The sequence below is a fragment of the Emys orbicularis genome, chromosome 18, assembly GCF_028017835.1.
Source record: "Emys orbicularis isolate rEmyOrb1 chromosome 18, rEmyOrb1.hap1, whole genome shotgun sequence".
In the NCBI taxonomy this organism is placed as follows: domain Eukaryota; kingdom Metazoa; phylum Chordata; order Testudines; family Emydidae; genus Emys; species Emys orbicularis.
In genome coordinates this window covers 10,947,622-10,967,615 of record NC_088700.1, presented here as the reverse complement: position 1 = coordinate 10,967,615, position 19,994 = coordinate 10,947,622, and positions in this window count along the sequence as shown.

Below are 19,994 nucleotides of genomic sequence, written 5' to 3'. Positions count from 1 at the left end.
ATTTAAAATGTTTTATTCTTCATTCTGTCCAACGTTATTGCTTATGGGCTAATTCCACTCTCAGTTTCAGCAGTGTAAATGCAGAGTAATTCCACTGGCTTTGATAGTTACTCCAGATTTTTTTACTCCCCCAAGAATGGAACTTCACATTGTCTCAAGGACACAATAAGGAGCTCTATAAAGCAGGTGTAGCTGCTCCAGACCTGCAAAGCGCTGAACACCTCCTGCAAAATGCTGAATCCCTCAGTTCCTGAGAGATTCGGTGGGAGTTGAGGATACTCTGCATCTTCCAGGCTTGGGCTCCTAAGGCTCAATTCTGCTGTCATTGAAGTCAATGGAAAAATTCCAGTTAACTACAATGGGAGCAGGTCTGTAGTTTATGCAACTTCCTGCATATTTTAAGCTTTAATTGGGCAGTTGCACTGCCAGGAGACACCACAAAGCATCCAAATAACAGGTCACGCAGGCCTAAACCTTAACACATGTTGCACTCTCAGCTACACCAGTGTCAATTCAGAACAACTTTCCTGGATGTCAGTGGAGTTTCTTTGAATTTACACGGATGCAAATAAGATCAGAATCTGCCTCTTTTTCCTCATGAGCAATAAGACCCCTTTGCTAGAACTGGATCTGCAATATCAACAAAAAACTAACTTGCCATAACACTCAGCTGTGTTAAGGCATCTAGACATTTCTTTACCAAATATCGTCATGCATGCACTCATTTTAATTTCTGTTCCGGAACCATAGTGACATCAATAAGCCCTAAGAATACAATCTTGACATGGAAGGAGAGAAACTCTGGTGTCCTCTAGTGGCAGTCACAGGATACTAAAAAAAGAACAGGAGTACTTGTGGCACCTTAGAGACTAACAAATTTATTAGAGCATAAGCTTTCGTGGGCTACAGCCCACTTCTTCGGATGCATATAGAGTGAAACATATTGAGGAGATATATATACACACATACAGAGAGCATGAACAGGTGGGAGTTGTCTTACCAACTCTGAGAGGCCAATTAAGTAAGTGAAAAAAACTTTTGAAGTGATAATCAAGATAGCTCAGTACAGACAGTTTGATAAGAAGTGTGAGAATACTTACAAGGAGAGATAGATTCAATGTTTGTAATGGCTCAGCCGTTCCCAGTCCTTATTCAATCCTGAGTTGATCGTATCTAGTTTGCATATCAATTCCAGCTCAGCAGTCTCTCCTTGGAGTCTGTTTTTGAAGTTTTTCTGTTGTAAGATAGCCACCCGCAGGTCTGTCATTGAATGACCAGATAGGTTAAAGTGTTCTCCCACTGGTTTTTGAGTATTATGATTCCTGATGTCAGATTTGTGTCCATTAATTCTTTTGCTTAGAGACTGTCCGGTTTGGCCAATGTACATGGCAGAGGGGCATTGCTGGCACATGATGGCATATATCACATAGGTAGATGTGCAGGTGAACGAGCCCCTGATGCTATGGCTGATGTGATTAGGCCCTGTGATGATGTCCCTTGAATAGATATGTGGACAGAGTTGGCATCGGGCTTTGTTACAAGGATAGGTTCCTGGGTCAGTGTTTTTGTTCAGTGATGTGTGGTTGCTGGTGAGTATTTGCTTTAGGTTGGGGGGTTGTCTGTAAGCGAGGACAGGTCTGTCTCCCAAGATCTGTGAGAGTAAAGGATCATCTTTCAGGATAGGTTGTAGATCTCTGATGATGCGCTGGAGAGGTTTTAGTTGGGGGCTGAAGGTGACAGCTAGTGGTGTTCTGTTATTTTCTTTGTTGGGCCTGTCTTGTAGGAGGTGACTTCTGGGTACTCATCTGGCTCTGTCAATCTGTTTTTTCACTTCAGCAGGTGGGTACTGTAGTTTTAAGAATGCTTGATAGAGATCTTGTAGGTGCTTGTCTCTATCTGAGGGACTGGAGCAAATGCGGTTATATCTTAGAGCTTGGCTGTAGACAATGGATCGTGTGGTGTGTCCTGGATGGAAGCTGGAGGCATGTAGGTAAGTGTAGCGGTCAGTAGGTTTCCGGTATAGGGTGGTATTTATGTGACCATCGCTTATTAGCACAGTAGTGTCCAGGAAGTGGACCGCTTGTGTGGATTGATCTAGGCTGAGGTTGATGGCAGGATGGAAATTATTGAAATCATGGTGGAATTCCTCAAGGGCTTCTTTTCCATGGGTCCAGATGATGAAGATGTCTGAAACCTGTCACAGGATACTGTCACTGCGTTCAAGGGAGGATGGCACCAGTTTGCACTGAAATTAATAGGATTCTTTTTGAAGATTAACTTGTCTATGAGACGTGGATAGAGACACGCATTACACAAGCACCTCCAACTTGATGATGATGCCAGGTATTAGCAGTAAATAAATCTGTTGTGTTTTTAGCCCATAGATGGTACTTCCTGCTCACATATCAACTCAGGTATTTGGTACCTAGATATTTTTCTAGGCCTTGGTCACTTTTTAAAGGGACATAGCCAAGTTGTTTAGACTCCACATTTTATGCACCTTGGTACAGTATATAGGAGGCACATGCCCTGACTTTGCTGCTTTTTAAAAAACTGACCATGTGACAATTATACTTTGTTTAAATTGCTGTAAGTTCCATAAACAAAGCCACCCTCCACCTGAGCTTTGTGTTTGTAGAAGGTCTACATCAATGGAGACGATATGTGTTTCGTGCCCGCTACTGCTCAGAATGAGACTTTGATGCCTGCTCCGTGAGGAGACTCAGCCCCTGAGTGGTTTTTTTGTTTGTTCTTTGTTTAAAAATCAGAAATGATATTGGGACAGATTCTCTCCTTGTTTACATTGGTGTAAACAGAGAGCAACTCTATTGCTTTCAGTGAAGTTATATTGCAATTACACTGGTCACTAATAACAGAGCCCCGTCATGACCCCTAGATCCATGCACAGAGTTTGGCAGGGGTGGGGGAGAACTGTGTCTTTAGCAGCTTTCCCCCTGGATCACAGTGGGTGCTTCTCTGGTCCTGACTCCTTCCCACCAGCCCTACAGAGCGCAGGGTGGAAGGGTAACAAATCCTGTAATAGATTATATTTTTATAGCCTCCTCTCTGTGGTGAAGATTCTCCCCCACATAAAGAGCCTTGGGCAGCTGCCAGCTGGGGGAACCTTGTCATTAGCCCTGCTGAGCTGTATTGACTCTGCAGGGCTATAGGAATAAGAAATAGTGAACACATATTGTAGTCAGTACTGTAAGCAGATCTGTCTGTGAATACACAGAGGAAGCAGCCCTATTGAGTATGAAGAGGCTATTCTGATGTGGTCACTTTTCAGAGTAGGGTAAGGTGAGAGACAGAGTGATAATGGGTAATACAGGAACAGAGCAGTTACTACATAGGGTGTTTTTCATTGAGTATCAGTAACTCTCTTTGATGTAAAAGGACCTGTTCTGCCCTGGATAGACATGTGCAGATCCCACTGCCTTCAATGAAAGCTACTGTCTGTGTTGTGCATACCAGGGCAGAATGTGACTCACAGGAGTAAGCTGTGCAAAAGGTGGGTGAGAGGAAATGGGGATGACAGATCCCATTCAGACTTGCACTTGTTGAGGCAATGCCCAGAGCCCCCTCCATTTGGTCAATCCAAGGTTTTAAATGTGCTGCCTTCTGAAGCAGTGAGGATCCCTCTGGAAGAGGAAGGAGCGTGTCCCAGAGGGCTCATGGAGCTGACGCCAGTGTCATGCTGTGCTACTATCCAGAATAGCGTATTGACTCAATTCATCTATGTATCAGAGACTTGCAATAGAGACTAACAGCATCAGTTCATAAAACAACCTGGGGCTGGTCTCTCTGAAGATCTCTTCTTCATTGGGAGAAGCACGCAGGAAGCAACCCTTCAGGAACACTTTGCCAGCTGTCATAGGCCTTCAGAGCCGCCCCAATTGAATCTGCTTCATGCTTGTCTCTCTATAATGACAACCACTAAGGAAAGTTAATAGACAATAAACTGTACCCCCTCAAGGTCATTTCCTGAAACGATTCATTTAACTTTACATCTGACCCACTGAGCAAGGGAAATTGCACAAGAAATATGAAAGCGCTGAGAAATTAGAAAGAGCACTGCTGCCCTCTAGTGAGCATACAGTGTACTAATGCTTAAAGTATTAATTGACAATTGTCACACACTCATCTGTGTCTGCTGTTCTGTCTTGCATTCTAGAATAATGCTGCCTCTCCTCGTGCCTGCTGAAAGGTATTGAGAACACCTTAGGGTGACCAGACAGCAAATGTGAAAAATCGGGACGGGGGGGGGGGGGGGCAATAGGAGCCTATATAAGAAAAAGACCCAAAAATCAGGACTGTCCCTATAAAATCGGGACATCTGGTCACCCTAGAACACCTGCTAATCTGCTGTGGAAAGGACAATGTGTGGAGGAGGGCTCCCTGAAGACAGCTGCCCAAATTGGTCATAGCAGGAGCACTAGAGTACAGTAACTGGAATTGTACAGTCAAATACAATCCTAGGCAGACTTAGGTAGCTGCAATGTTCCCAGCCTCTCATGATTACTGCAGAAGCAAGGACTCACACCAGAGGGCCTACAGGAGCAGGCCAGCCACAGAGAAAGGACTGGCAGAATCTGCAAAGAACAAATTACCAGTAGCTGTAATCACAACTTGATTAGGAAACAAACAGATCCATACAAAGACCTTATATGGTGGGCAAAAGCACCCAAGAGCCCAATTACCACTAGCTGGCATGATAGCTCATTGTACCATGTCCAACAATACAGTTTACAAGATACAAAGCTTCCCAACCAGTATGAAATGGAAAACTTTCATTAGCTGAAAAGAAGACTAAAGACAAGAGGCCAAATCCTCATCTAATGTTAATCAGCATAGCTCCTTTGACTTCATTGAAGGTATGCCAATTTACACTAGCCATGGATCTGGCTAAAAATGTTAGACAATTATAGTGGGTTCATCTGTTTATCGTTTACTTTTTTATACTTTATAAGTTAAGGATTGATCTGAGCAGCCTCCCCCGTTTGATTGTTTTATCTGAATGATCCATAATACAACTACCTTCCAAATCAGACACCCAGAGAAGCAAAATCTACTCCTTGTGAGGAGAGAGTGGATTCTACTAGACATGTGGGACCCAGAGTTGAATGGTCACTATGTGCCATGTTCACTAGAACTAAATTCTTCTGTGTGTAGAATATTACACATACACAAAGATCAGGAGGCTCTGATAACATCAGAATAAGCATGACAAAGGGGGCACAGAAATGGGTTTGTGTGTGTATAAATGCCCATTTTCCATGTGAGAATACTAGGTTCCCCAGGACAAGTAACATGCTCATGTTTTTGTAGATGCCCTTTGTTAGGCAGACAACTAATTCATTTCTCTAATCCTGAGTGAGAATAATGGAAAGTGGTCACATTTTTCTGTTGAATGTTGGAAACAATCAGTTACCCAGAAAGATCTCTCCATCTGCCTAGACACAGAGATTTTTATGTCCTTCCAAAAGTGCATCCTCTGAAAAGTTTGCCTTGAGCAACTGGAGAGTCTCAGATGGTCTCAGCACCCTGAAATGCATGTGGCACTTGAGTGAGTTTGTCTGTATTGTGTTTTACAGAGCTGGTGATACAAGGTTTTAATTAGCAACAGCATAAAACAAGAAAAAATATATTTTCATGTGAATAAGCCCCCAAAACATCTTTTTGCCCTGAACCCTCTCTGCCTCTTTGAGCCTAGTAAGTTTCCTTCTTAGAGCCAAACCCCTGAATAGCTGAGCTTGGTGCAGGGACAGAGGGATGGAATCCATTGGAATCTTGTGCTCCCAGCCTCAAATCCCTTTGCAAACTGAGGCAGAAGGGCCCAGATCCTGTTTAGACCCCTAACTGCCACTGAAATCAAATTGAGTTAGGGGCTTAAATACCTTTGAGGAATGGGGCCAAGGATCCTGCTGTCTCTCTCTCACACGCACCATATGCTGGCACCCAGGCAGTGTGTAGGAGGAGGAAGCCAAATGACTCTATTGTAGGGAGGTGAGGAACTGTGGGGGGTCTCCAGGAGGGGGAAGAAGCCGTGAAGGGAAGGGGCATTAGGAGCAAGAGCTGGGCGGAGGGGGCGGGACAGAGGCAGGAGAAGAGAGGTGGAAAAGACTGAGTCTAAAAAAGGTTGGGAGAGGGGCAAGGGCCATGGAGGTTGGGCCAATAGAAGCAAGGGGGGTCAGCAGCTGATGCAGGAGTCAGGGTATAGGATAGGCACAGGGTGGAACAGGGACACAAGTCAGGAAAGGGGGATGGGCAGGAGCAGAAGGGGACAAAAGTGAAGGTGGGGTTGGGCAGGGATAGAAGGGTCTATAGCTACTGGAGCACTAGCCCTGTGGGAAAAGTAGCATGTGATCATGTAAGTAAAGACCGTATCTTAATGCATGTGGACAAGGGGGTTGGATTAAGAATGCACAGACAACCTTAACTCTGGCCCTGCCTGAATTCCAAAGGCTTGACTTTGTAACCTTAACAATGTTCTTTTAATGTAGTTTTTGTGTAATTATTATCGATATTTGCCTAGAGACCCCAACTGCAACCTGGGGCCCACTGAGCTAGGTGCTGTACGAATACATAGTGTGAGACAGTCCCTGCTCTGAACAGCTGACAATCTCAATAGACAATACAAACAAAAGGGTGGGAGGAGAGACAGAGGCACAGAGCAATTAAGTGATTCACAGAAGGTCACAAAGCAAGTCAGTGGCAGAACCGGGCTAAGCACTCAGTTCTCCTGACCCCCAGTCTTATCCCCCTTCCTGTGGGCCACACTGCCTTTAGAAAACACACTGATATATCTTCTCAAAGGAGAATTTTGTGCTGTTTTCCTTACACTGGACCAAGCTCCGTAGTTCTTACTCCATGAAATCTACCATGAAGCCAAGGGGAATTTCCCCTGAGTAAGCACAGCAGGATGTGGGTTAATAATTGACAGGACTGACTTTATATTGGGTCTTTTTGACATCAATATAGTTGATGCCTCTAGAGGGCAGCATAGTATGACACACTGGAACAAAAACAAAGAGGGCCAAACTCTGCTCTTACACCCATGCCAACCTATTGAAGTCAGCGGGGCTGTTTGGGCATGCGAGTAGAACTGAGCCCACATTCAGTTAACCCCTTTGCTGTGTGCAGAAGAACCACAAAGTATCCACTTGCATTTCACTGTCTGACTGACTGACTTTGATTTAACATTTCTACTCTGAAAAATGGCAGATCTGCTGTGTGTGTGTGTCTGGAGACATCTTTGCTGACTTTTGAGGAGCAAACTTGAGTTTGGATGATGTTTTCCCTCTCTAAGCCCTGCAGATCCAACAGAGCTCTGGGAGCAGGAACTGGAATCTATTCTAGCTTGTGCACATTCAACTCAATTGTTAACTAAATTCCAAACGCAGAATAGTAGAGAGACAAGGTGGGCAGGGCCGGCTCCAGGCACCAGGCAACCAAGCTGGTGCTTGGGGCGGCACCTGGAGGGGGGCGGCGCGGCGCTCGGGCCGCCGGGGAGAGCGGGGACACAGCCGGGCTCGCCGCCCTCCCCCCGGCTGCCGGGGGGAGAGCGGCGAGCCCCCCTGCGCTCTGGCCGCTGGGGGGAGAGCCGAGCCCCAGTCGGGGTTCGCCGCTCTGGCCGCCGGGGGAGAGCCGAGCCCCCGCCGGGGCTCGCCGCCCTCCTCCCAGGGCTCCGGCCGCCCTCCCCTCCGGCGCCCTCTCCCCGGCCGCCGGGGGGGGGGGGGGTCGCTGCCCTCCCCCCCGGCGCCCTGCCCCGGCCGCCGGGGAGAGAGCGGAGCCCCCGCCGGGGCTCGCCACCCTCGCCCCGGGGCTCTGGCCGCCCTCCCCCCGGCGGGAGAGCGGAGCCCCCGCCGGGGCTCGCGGCCCCCCCCCTCCGGCTCCGCCCCCCCCCCCGCGGGAGAGCGGAGCCCCCGCCGGGGCTCGCGGCCCCCCCCTCCGGCTCCGCCCCCCCCCCGCGGGAGACTGGAGCCCCCGCCGGGGCTCACCGCCCCCCCCGGGCTCCGCCCCCCCCCCCGCGGGGGGGGGGGGGGCGGCCGGAGGCTTTTTTGCCTGGGGCGGCAAAAAAGCCAGAGCCGGCCCTGAAGGTGGGTGAGGTAATATCTTTTATTGGACCAACTTCTGTTGGTGAGAGAGAGAATCTTTTGAGCCACATAAAGCTCTTCTTCAGGTCTGGGAAAGGAATTTCCGGCCTCACGCAAAATGGCCCAATAAAAGATATTACCTCATGCCCTTTTCTCTCTAATATCTTGGGACCGACACGGCTACAACTACACTGCATACAGCAAATGCTGGATAGGTCAGTTACACCCATAGTACTAGAGAATAGAGTCACACAGGGGTGAGGGCAAAATTGTTCCACCTAATCTGTGTTACTGGTGCTGATGTGTGAGAGCAGGGAAGAACCCAGCTTGCCTCTCAGCTTCAAGGTTGAATCTGGAGAGCAGGAAGAAATGAAACAAATTAGAAAACCAAGTAAACATGGAGCCCTCCAATTCCATTTTTACAGTTACTTTTCAGAGGGGAGTTCTACTTTAAACTGGGAAGATTCCAATGAGTACAGAGAATGCAACTCCCTTCTTGTTCAAAGGGAAAAGAGTCTGGCTGTGGACATGCAGGTCCCAGTCCTGACTCTGAGAAGAATGCTCTGCATCACTCTGGCAGCATAAAAAGCCTGAAGGCTGCCCCAATTGGCCAACTGGAGATTTCCTACATTACCCGCTAACTCACGTGCATGCAGTGCATGGTGTATGTCGGGGAGAATATAGGGAGAAGGTGACATGGCTGGAGCTCACGCTGCTCTGGCAATCCATGGGAAGTACGACAACCCCTTGGGGGCCTTTACAAATGTGAATCAATTAGAGCAGCTCTGAGGTTGCTCTGACTTATGCAATACAGTGAAGTGGCCCTATGGCAAACAGTCATCTCTCCCCCTTTTCCTCAGGTCCTCCACTGAATGCATCTTGACTGGACCCAACAATTAAGACCTGATCATTTATAGACATAATCTGAGTGGCTGGCTGGATCTTTTCTGACTCCCACTGGTGCATAACTGAGACTCATTAACATTAGGAATGAGGCGAAATCCCTGCACTCATGATAAATGGGTGGACAAGGGGAAGCTATAGGAAAGATAAAGATAATGAAGGCAGCCTCTGGGGACAGAGGAGTGAAAAGAGGCAGGCATATATGCATGACAGCGCTGAATAAGGAGTAGCAGTTTTTGGGTTGGGGGGGGTGTCCAGTGGTTAGGGCACTCATCTGGGTCTCAGGAGACTGGGTCCAACTCCCTATTCTGCCACAAACTTTCTGTGTGACTTTGGGCAAGTTACTTAGTCTCTCTGCACCTGAGGTTCCTCACATGTGAAATGGGAACAATGGCACGTCCCAACCTACGAAGGGTGTTGGGAGGAGGAATGTATGAAAAATTGAGAGGCCTTCAGATACTATGGCAAGGGGATCCATACAAACACCTAAGGCAGAGATCCGTAGTGCTTTCCGACACTTTTAACCCATTTCCCAGGGCAAAAGTGAAACTGTCCAATATTCTACCTTAATTTTGGTAAAAGAAAGTGAATAGAAAGTAGCTCTTGGGCTGCAAATTGCTGAAGGAAGAGCAGATGGCAACCAGGGGGACAGGAGAAGGGAAGAGAGTACCAAATAATCCAGGGACTACTAAAAAAGAGAGCTACAGAAGATGAGAAACATTTGGCACTTAGCTAAGTCCAAATAAGAAAGGGGTGTTTATAAAGGGTTCCCTGCTACTCTTATCCTTTTATTGAGAACTACTTTTCACAGTTGAAGGATACATTGTGTAAACAAGTTTTTAAAAAGTGAAGTAGGACATGAAGGAGCCATAGTCTAACTGCAATTCAGCACGCCAGAGACGCTTTAGTCAGCTGCTGGTGCACTTCCTTTGTGGTCAAAAGCAGTCAGCCTTTGTCCTTTATACCTCAAAATGCAACCAAGGCACGTGCCAACAGCTCACCCTCTTGTGGCTTATTGATATAGTGGCAGTTTGTTCAATAAAGCTCCTTACTGCATCTTCAGGTCATATCTGCTGACTTTACCGACCAAAATATGTCTATTCCTGCTAGCCTTGAAAGGCCAATACAGCTACAACTAAGCTCACTGGAGTCTGTTCTGACTGGTGCACTGTCAGCTATGTTCTGGCTCTGGGATCTCTATTGCTGACATTAGAAAAGGTGAAAAGACTGAGCCCATCTTGGTTCTCAGATCCCAGGGAACGTGGAGTGTTGGCCGCTCCTTTTGACTTGTAAATTCTAAGTGCACTTTTCCTGGGATACAGATGGTTGCGGAGTCCATCCCTTGAGGCTGGGACACACCTCTTTCTCAAGGTCACTCAAAGAAATCATAAGGGCAGTACATTTAGCATTGTGTCTCACACACCAAGACGAATGGCCAACCTGTGGGGTTCTGCATCAAAGAGGCCGTTAATACAGTCACTAGCTGGGTTTTTAAAACAGGCTGGATAATTTTACAGGAATATTGACAAAGGGGACAGGTAAGCAAAGCCCACAGGTAAGTGGGGAACATGGAGACCTGGGAGATGGGTCGGAAACGAGAGGGAGTGTGGGCTATATTGGCAGAGAGAAAGGAGGGTCAGGACAAAACTGGGAGGCAAGATCAAACCAGTATCTTAGATGCCTATATACAAATGCGAGAAGTATGGGTAATAAGCAGGAAGAACTGGAAGTGCTAATAAATAAATACAACTATGACATTGTTGGCATCACTGAAACTTGGTGGGATAATACACATGATTGGAATGTTGGTGTGGATGGGTACAGCTTGCTCAGGAAGGATAGACGGGGAAAAGGAGGAGGTGTTGCCTTATATATTAAAAATGTACACACTTGGACTGAGGTGGAGATGGACATAGGAGACGGAAGTGTTGAGAGTCTCTGGGTTAGGCTAAAAGGGGTAAAAAACATGGGTGATGTCATTCTAGGAGTCTACTACAGGCCACCTAACCAGGTGGAAGAGGTGGATGAGGCTTTTTTTAAACAACTAACAAAATCATCCAAAGCCCAAGATTTGGTGGTGATGGGGGACTTCAACTATCCAAATATATGTTGGGAAAATAACACAGCGGGGCACAGACTATCCAACAAGTTCTTGGACTGCATTGCAGACAACTTTTTATTTCAGAAGGTTGAAAAAGCTACTAGGGGGGAAGCTGTTCTAGACTTGATTTTAACAAATAGGGAGGAACGCGCTGAGAATTTGAAAGTAGAAGGCAGCTTGGGTGAAAGTGATCATGAAATCATAGAGTTTGCAATTCTAAGGAAGGGTAGAAGGGAGAACAGCAAAATAGAGACAATGGATTTCAGGAAGGCGGATTTTGGTAAGCTCAGAGAGCTGATAGGTAAGGTCCCATGGGAATCAAGACTGAGGGGAAAAACAACTGAGGAGAGTTGGCAATTTTTCAAAGGGACACTATTAAGGGCCCAAAAGCAACCTATTCCACTGGTTAGGAAAGATAAAAAATGTGGCAAAAGACCACCTTGGCTTAACCACGAGATCTTGCATGATCTAAAAAATAAAAAGGAGTCATATAAAAAATGGAAACTAGGACAGATTACAAAGGATGAATATAGGCAAACAACACAGGAATGCAGGGGCAAGATTAGAAAGGCAAAGGCACAAAATGAGCTCAAACTAGCTACGGGAATAAAGGGAAACAAGAAGACTTTTTATCAATACATTAGAAGCAAGAGGAAGACCAAAGACAGGGTAGGCCCACTGCTCAGTGAAGAAGGAGAAACAGTAACAGGAAACTTGGAAATGGCAGAGATGCTTAATGACTTCTTTGTTTCGGTCTTCACCGAGAAGTCTGAAGGAATGCCTAACATAGTGAATGCTAATGGGAAGGGGGTAGGTTTAGCAGATAAAATAAAAAAAGAACAAGTTAAAAATCAAAAAAGTTAGATGCCTGCAAGTCACCAGGGCCTGATGAAATGCATCCTAGAATACTCACGGAGCTAATAGAGGAGGTATCTGAGCCTCTAGCTATTATCTTTGGAAAATCATGGGAGACGGGAGAGATTCCAGAAGACTGAAAAAGGGCAAATATAGTGCCCATCTATAAAAAGGGAAATAAAAACAACCCAGGAAACTACAGACCAGTTAGTTTAACTTCTGTGCCAGGGAAGATAATGGAGCAAGTAATTAAGGAAATCATCTGCAAACACTTGGAAGGTGGTAAGGTGATAGGGAATAGCCAGCATGGATTTGTAAAGAACAAATCGTGTCAAACCAATCTGATAGCTTTCTTTGATAGGATAACGAGTCTTGTGGATAAGGGAGAAGCTGTGGATGTGGTATACCTAGACTTTAGTAAGGCATTTGATACGGTCTCGCATGATATTCTTATCGATAAACTAGGCAAATACAATTTAGATGGGGCTACTATAAGGTGGGTGCATAACTGGCTGGATAACCGTACTCAGAGAGTTGTTATTAATGGTTCCCAATCCTGCTGGAAAGGCATAACAAGTGGGGTTCCGCAGGGGTCTGTTTTGGGACCGGCTCTGTTCAATATCTTCATTAACGACTTAGATATTGGCATAGAAAGTACGCTTATTAAGTTTGCGGATGATACCAAACTGGGAGGGATTGCAACTGCTTTGGAGGACAGGGTCATAATTCAAAATGATCTGGACAAATTGGAGAAATGGTCTGAGTTAAACAGGATGAAGTTTAACAAAGACAAATGCAAAGTGCTCCACTTAGGAAGAAAAAATCAGTTTCACACATACAGAATGGGAAGAGACTGTCTAGGAAGGAGTACGGCAGAAAGGGATCTAGGGGTTATAGTGGACCACAAGCTAAATATGAGTCAACAGTGTGATGCTGTTGCAAAAAAAGCAAACATGATTCTGGGATGTATTAACAGGTGTGTTGGGAGCAAGACACGAGAAGTCATTCTTCCGCTCTACTCTGCTCTGGTTAGGCCTCAGCTGGAGTATTGTGTCCAGTTCTGGGCACCGCATTTCAAGAAAGATGTGGAGAAATTGGAGAGGGTCCAGAGAAGAGCAACAAGAATGATTAAAGGTCTTGAGAACATGACCTATGAAGGAAGGCTGAAAGAATTGGGTTTGTTTAGTTTGGAAAAGAGAAGACTGAGAGGGGACATGATAGCAGTTTTCAGGTATCTAAAAGGGTGTCATAAGGAGGAGGGAGAAAACTTGTTCACCTTAGCCTCTAAGGATAGAACAAGAAGCAATGGGCTTAAACTGCAGCAAGGGAGGTCTAGGTTGGACATTAGGAAAAAGTTCCTAACTGTCAGGGTGGTTAAACACTGGAATAAATTGCCTAGGGAGGTTGTGGAATCTCCATCTCCATCTCTGGAGATATTTAAGAGTAGGTTAGATAAATGTCTATCAGGGATGGTCTAGACAGTATTTGGTCCTGCCATGTGGGCAGGGGACTGGACTCTCTCGAGGTCCCTTCCAGTCCTAGAATCTATGAAAAAGGTGGCTGCTTCAAAGTGACAAGTGCTTGTCCTGTTTTTCAGTGGTCGATGCAAACCTCCCAGTGGGACAGAAAGAGAAGCAATGGAAGAGACACAACCCAGAGGAAATAGTAACAATAAACTGAATTTGTCTACCCACTTTCAGATGTCACCAGCCTCCACTAATAACCTCTGAGTTAGGCAAATAGACAATCTAAGAGCCACCAAATTTCATGCTTGAGGTTCTTGGTTGACCTCTGCAGGGGATCAGGAAGGAATTTGCCCTATATGAAGCACTGCACAATTGGCCAGGTGCACTATGTGAGGGACTTTTCCTTCTTCTGAAGCATGAGGTATTGGCCACTACTGGAGGCAGGACACCAAGGATGATAGAGCAATACCTGCATGGCAAATCCTTTGTTCTGATCAGGAATTGGTTTATAGTATATGGGCCTGAATGAAAAAACTAGATGCAAACACCCTGGAACTCTGAGGAATTTGGGGTCCAAAACTGGATCAGAACTATGCAGCTCAGGCCCATCTCTAGTTTATAGTCCCACAGGCACCTTCCATGAAGACAGACACGTTGTTTTGTGTATTATTGGGTTATTCCCGAGGGTGAGAGGTTGATATAGTGACAAGTACATCACAGCACATCAGAGGCTGGTATACACCCCCCACGGAGCTACAGCTGGGGCTGGATGAAGAGCTCTCTGCTAATCCAAGTCAGCACAGAAATAGCAGATCTGGACTGCTCAGACTAAACTGGAAACAGAAATGTTCAGGCTTGGCTCTTCCCAGTATAAAACCATATGTCTTGGTGGCACTTCTGCAGAAGGTGTTTCATCCTCCTCACTTCTCTGCAAACACTCTGCCAGCCCAGCCCAGCCATGAACAGATCTAGAGGAGCTGGAAGCTCAAATGCAGGAGCCTTATATCGGAGAGGGCCCAAACTGTGCATGCCCCCCCCCATGTCTTTTGTACTAGAAAGCCTGTTCTGCGGCTGTAGTGAGTCCAATGGAGGTGATGTAGCCAACAGGAGGAGTATATGCATACCAGGGGGCAAAAGCCTCAGGATGGTTCTGGCAGGTCCCAGCCATACAAACAGTGAATGGCATATGTTGCATTCTCTGTTCTTGTTTTTGTCCTTCCTTTTGGCTCACACTGGCTTCTCGCTCCTCTCCAGAAGTGGAGTTGAATGCAAATTCCAAGACCATGAGAAACCATCTTGCTGCCTCTGTCTGGAAGTTGGAAGGAACTTCTTGGATCATTACAAAGCACTTTCTGACAACAAAGCTATATCTATTGATATCTACATAAAACTAACCTCTATTACAAGTTTCCCTGGTATTCATGTGCACAGGGAGAGCCCAGCTTTTCTTCCAGGTCACTGTCCATGGTCAAGAGATACCACCTCCCACCCCACCCACACTACAAGGCAGAAAGGAGATGAAGGTGACCTTGGCTCTCTCTGCAGAAAGGAAAGGAGTGAAACCAAAACAAAATGGGAAATCAAAATCAATATTCCAAAGTCAAATAATAAAATTTGTGTTATGGAAACAGAGGTCACCCACAGAGAAACGTTATCAGACATGACAGCACTGCTCTCTGATTTCTTCTCACTCTCTCTCTCTGCCAATTCCAGGTAGGGAGAGCTTGTTCCAAAGCCAAAAATGTCACCCGTCCACAATACAGCCCCACCACATGGTTTGGCATGATTGACAGCAGAGACGCAGACGTGGAGTGACGGGGACAGCATGGAGATACACAGGCAGAGCTGTGGGGTGCTCTGGTTTGGAATAACACGGGGCGTTGCAGGGCAGGAATGAGCTATACTGGCAGAGCTGCTTGGGGAAGCCAGAACTGAATAACAGGGGCTATTGCAGGAGACGACTGCGCTGCACTGAACCCTGAAGACAGCAAGAGAGAAAAGGTCTGAAGCTTATGAAATGCAGCACTCTCTCTGAATAGTGAGTGGCACCAACACAGAGAATGAACAATGACAGGAGAGAGGAGCAGTGCTTCTTCATGAAGGATAATCACATTCAATAAAAAAAATTACCCTTGGGTAAATGAACCACTCGGTGCCTCAGTTTCCACTTCGTAAAATGGGGGTAATAATAGTGACCTACTTTGCAGGGGGCTGAGGGTTAATTAGTGACTCTGATCATCTGAGGAAGTGCACATCAAGCAGTTAAAATGTGTGTGTCCTGATGTGGGCCTTCCAAACTGCATGCAGGTTCCTTAAGAAGGGACTGGCCGTCTCCTACTCTGATTCCATTGTGCAAGTTCCAGCTTGCATACATTTCAGACAACATTGTAAATGTGGGGCACGTAGCCCTGATAATGATACAAACATCAAGCCATTATTTCTCAGCCCAGAGCGCTTCTTCTCGTCTTCAAGCCAGCAGTAATGGGTTGTTTTGTGTGGTTTTTCCTTTTTTCAACCTGACCTCCTGTTTCTGTCTGGGAATTTATGTTAGATTTTTACTCAAAGTTAGCAGCAGGGAGATAAACTCTCAATAAAGTCCATTTGTCAACACAGATTTCCTTCCTTAGCAAACAGACAATGGAAAGGCAAAAACAATGCTCTGGATGGACAAGGGAATTCCAGCACTGTGGAGATTGCAGAGGCTACTCTCTCTGCCCTGCAGAGGCCCCAGGGGTGGCCTTCAGCCCCATAAAAAGTTAATCTTGTTGTCAAATTTATTTCTATCTATTTGAAGAATCCCCACTGAGTCCAGCTGGAAGCCTGGGGATTGTTTGGCTCTCCCCTGCCTTAGAAATTGCCTCTGGAGTGCCTTGTCCCTGGCTTCATTGTTTCATTTCCCTTCAAAAATAAGCTCCATTTTCACGGGGCTCATTATCACTCTGTAACTTGAGGATGGCTTCAGAGGCTGTTGGACAGCCCTTGTCTGTTTCGGAGCCACAGGGTGCAACTAGGGGCTCGGGGGGAAATTTAAAGGGCAGGCAGAAGGGTTGTAATTTAGGTCAAGGGTCTCCATCTTGCCTGAGCCAACAAGGAAACTCCAGGGCACTGGAGGGAAGCGCAAAGCCCATTGGACTGAATTCTCCTCTCCATCATTCATTCTGCTTCCACCAGAGCAGACCCTAGCACAAGGCCCCAACAGTAGCAAGTCCAAAGACAAAGCAGCACTATTGAGCGCCCACAATCCCCATTCCCCAGGTATTCACAGCTGGCCAACATCCCCCATAGTCAGGCAGCACTGTCTAGGGAGAGGGTGTAGCCAGAGTATCCAGATGTGCTGACTCTGTGCATCCACAGGGAAGCCTACCCCAGTGTAGTTCTTATGGTGCCCCAGCTGTTCGCCTCTGGTGGGAAGGCAGTGATGCAAATAGCACCTGCCCTCCCCCGCAGGGTGGGTAAATACCCCCTGCTCTCCCACTCCGGCACTAGCGGAGGTGAATTAAACCCTGACACCGTAACCGAGAGTTTCCAACTTGACACAGCTTGCATAGTCCCTGGATGGGTTAAACTCCAAGTAGTGTCTCATTCCAAACATACTGTTAACCATTTTAACCTGCCAGCAGTGCCTGGCTGACAGCAGGAGCAATACACAGCGTTTGTTTCTGATGACCATTTCAAAACCAGTCCCAGGTTTCCTGGTGATTGTGACAGATGAAAAGAAATCTCTCATTAACCCAGTTACTCTACCAGAAGGCTGGGGGTAGCCAGTGTCAAACATAGTTTGAAAGGAGGCACCCGGGGTGTTTCTGACAGTTATAGACCAGTCAGTCTTACTTTGGTGTCAGGAAAATTAGCTAACAATAACTAAAGGCAGAATAATAAAGCACCCAGAGGAGTATATGATGGGGACTAACAAGCTCTGGTTCTGTAAAGGAAACGGTACCTCTCCAATCTATTGGAAACCTTTGAGAGTCAACAAAATAATGGATAAAGTAAAACCAGAAAATATGATGGGCAATGGATCGATGCCCATTTACACCAGCTCAGGATCCAGCTCAGTTTATTTGGACTTGCGAGAGACTTGTAAAAAGGCTTTTTGTACAATCAGATACGTTGATCCTCAGCTGGTGTAAATGGGCATCAATGCATTGGCCTTTACAGATTTATTTACTCCAACTCAGGGTCTGGCTTAGTTTATTTGGAATTACCTACCCCCACCCCCCAAAAACAACAACAACACAACTTCGACAAAGCCCCTAACAAGAAGCAGTTGAAGAAAGTAAGGGTGTATGTACACTGGAACTGGAAATGTGACTGCAGCTCGGATAGACATACCTATGCTAGTGCAACTAAAAATACCAGTGAAGCTGTGGCATCAGACTCTGGTATGGGTTAGCACTATGAATATATACCCAGGGTCCCGGGCCGTCATGTACAGCCCACGCTAATGCATATGCCACCATATTTTCATTGCTATTTTTAGCTTAAAGCTAGCACAGGTATGCCTACCTAAGCTGCAAGTACACTTCCGATTGCAGTGTAGACGTACCTTAAGAGTGATAGGTGACAGGAAAATCTCTGTCAAGGATTAGAAACTGGGTAGAAGAACAAAGTAGGCCAAATAAATGCTCAATTCTCATCATGGAAGGAAGTTCATAGCAAGGTGTTCTGAGGACCAATGTTGTTTAGTCTATTTATCAAAGGTCTGGGAAAGATGAGCAAACAGTAAGGTGACAATATTTGTGGATGGCACAAAATTATTTCAATGAATGAAGAGTAGAGAAGACAGCAATTCTGGGGGACCTAACAAAGATAAGTGACTAGGCAACATGATGGCAGATAAAATTCACTGTAGACACACAACGCACACTGGAAGGAACCATTTGAATTATTCCTACACATTGATGGGATCTAAATTAACTGCAATGACCCAGGAAAACAAATCTAGGCATAACTGTGGACAGCTCAATGAAAACCTCAATGCAATATGCAGTGGTGGTTACAAAAAAATTCCCCCAAATATTAGGGTGGATAATATAAGGCACAAAAAATAATGCTTATTATATAATAATGCCATTATATACTTCACCTTTAACAGCCGCATAAGGACTGGAGGGTCTAGGATGAGTGACACCTCCACCTCAACACTCAGGAGACAGGCAAACCAGCACCCAACAATTATTGGAGGGTTATGCACCTTAGGAAGTACCACCCGAAGAGACCAGAGCGACAGAACCCTGCAGTCACCTGATTGGTCCACAGCACCGAAACCAAGAAGTTGCCCTAGGGAGTTGTCTGAGCAACAATGCAGACTTTGGCTTGCTACTGTCACAGACCTGGTTTTTCACCCTGTCTTGCTCCTGGCCCAGCTTGATGTTGGTACCCATCTCCTGACTCAGCTTGGTAACTAGTCTCTACTTCTGCCTTCAACTCTGGCACAGCAGATGCTATTGGCCCAACCACCTACACCCCAGCCATTAGAAATTGATTCATTTCTGGTCACCCCAAGAAATGGAGAAGGTCTACAGAAGTGCAACAAAAATGATCAATAATACATGATGATAGATTAAAAATATTAGGACTAGTTAGGTATGACTAAAAGGGAATGGGATAGAGATGAAGAATGAGGACGTGACCGAGGCATTTAAAATAACGAGTGATGCAGAGACAGGCATGTTGATTTACCCTTTTTCATAATACCAGAACAAGAGACATTTAATTAAATTAGAAGGCAATACATTTAAAACTGGTAACAGGAAATGCTCTTTTTACAGAATGTGTATTTAACCTATGGAACTCACTGCCATAAGGTATCACCGAGGCCAGGAACTTAGTAGGATCTGTAAAAAGAATGGACTTATACACTAATAATACAAATATCCTCTGTGGCTACATTAAACATGATACAAACCTTCCTGCTTCAGGGCATACCCCAAACACTAACTGCTTGGGGTTAGGAAGAAACTTCACCTGTCGGCATGTTATTCCATACTGTCCATTATGGGAATTTTACACCTTTTTTGAAGTCTTTAATGCTGGTCACTGTTGGAGATATGACATGGGACTAGGTAGAACAAACGTCAATTGGTAATTCCTGTGTTTGTATGTTAGCCAACCAAGACTGTCCTGTCCAACAGGGAGAAGGCTGGCTCGGTTAAAGTTCATCGGGAATAATAATAAGAGAAACATGGACTTGATTTCAGTGTCTGCCTGGAGTGAACTCTGTCTGTGTCCTCGATGGATGGGGCTGCATCCTTAGAATATGTTTCAGGGCCTATAAAAATCTACATTCAACAACAACACTTGGCACTTATATAGTGTCCACAGATCTCATAGCTCTTTACAAAGGTAATTAAATATAATTGTCTCCCATTTACACCTGGGGAAACTGAGACAGAGAGATGAACTGACTTGCCCAAGATCACAAACATTAGTGGAAGAACTCAGATGAGATCCCAGGTCTCCTGACTGCTCTGTTCTCCTATCTACTTGACCCAGCTGCCTTCCTCGGGGCACACATCTTCCCCAATAAGAGGTATATGAGTATCAGATCTGGAGAAGGGAAAAAGTCCTTTG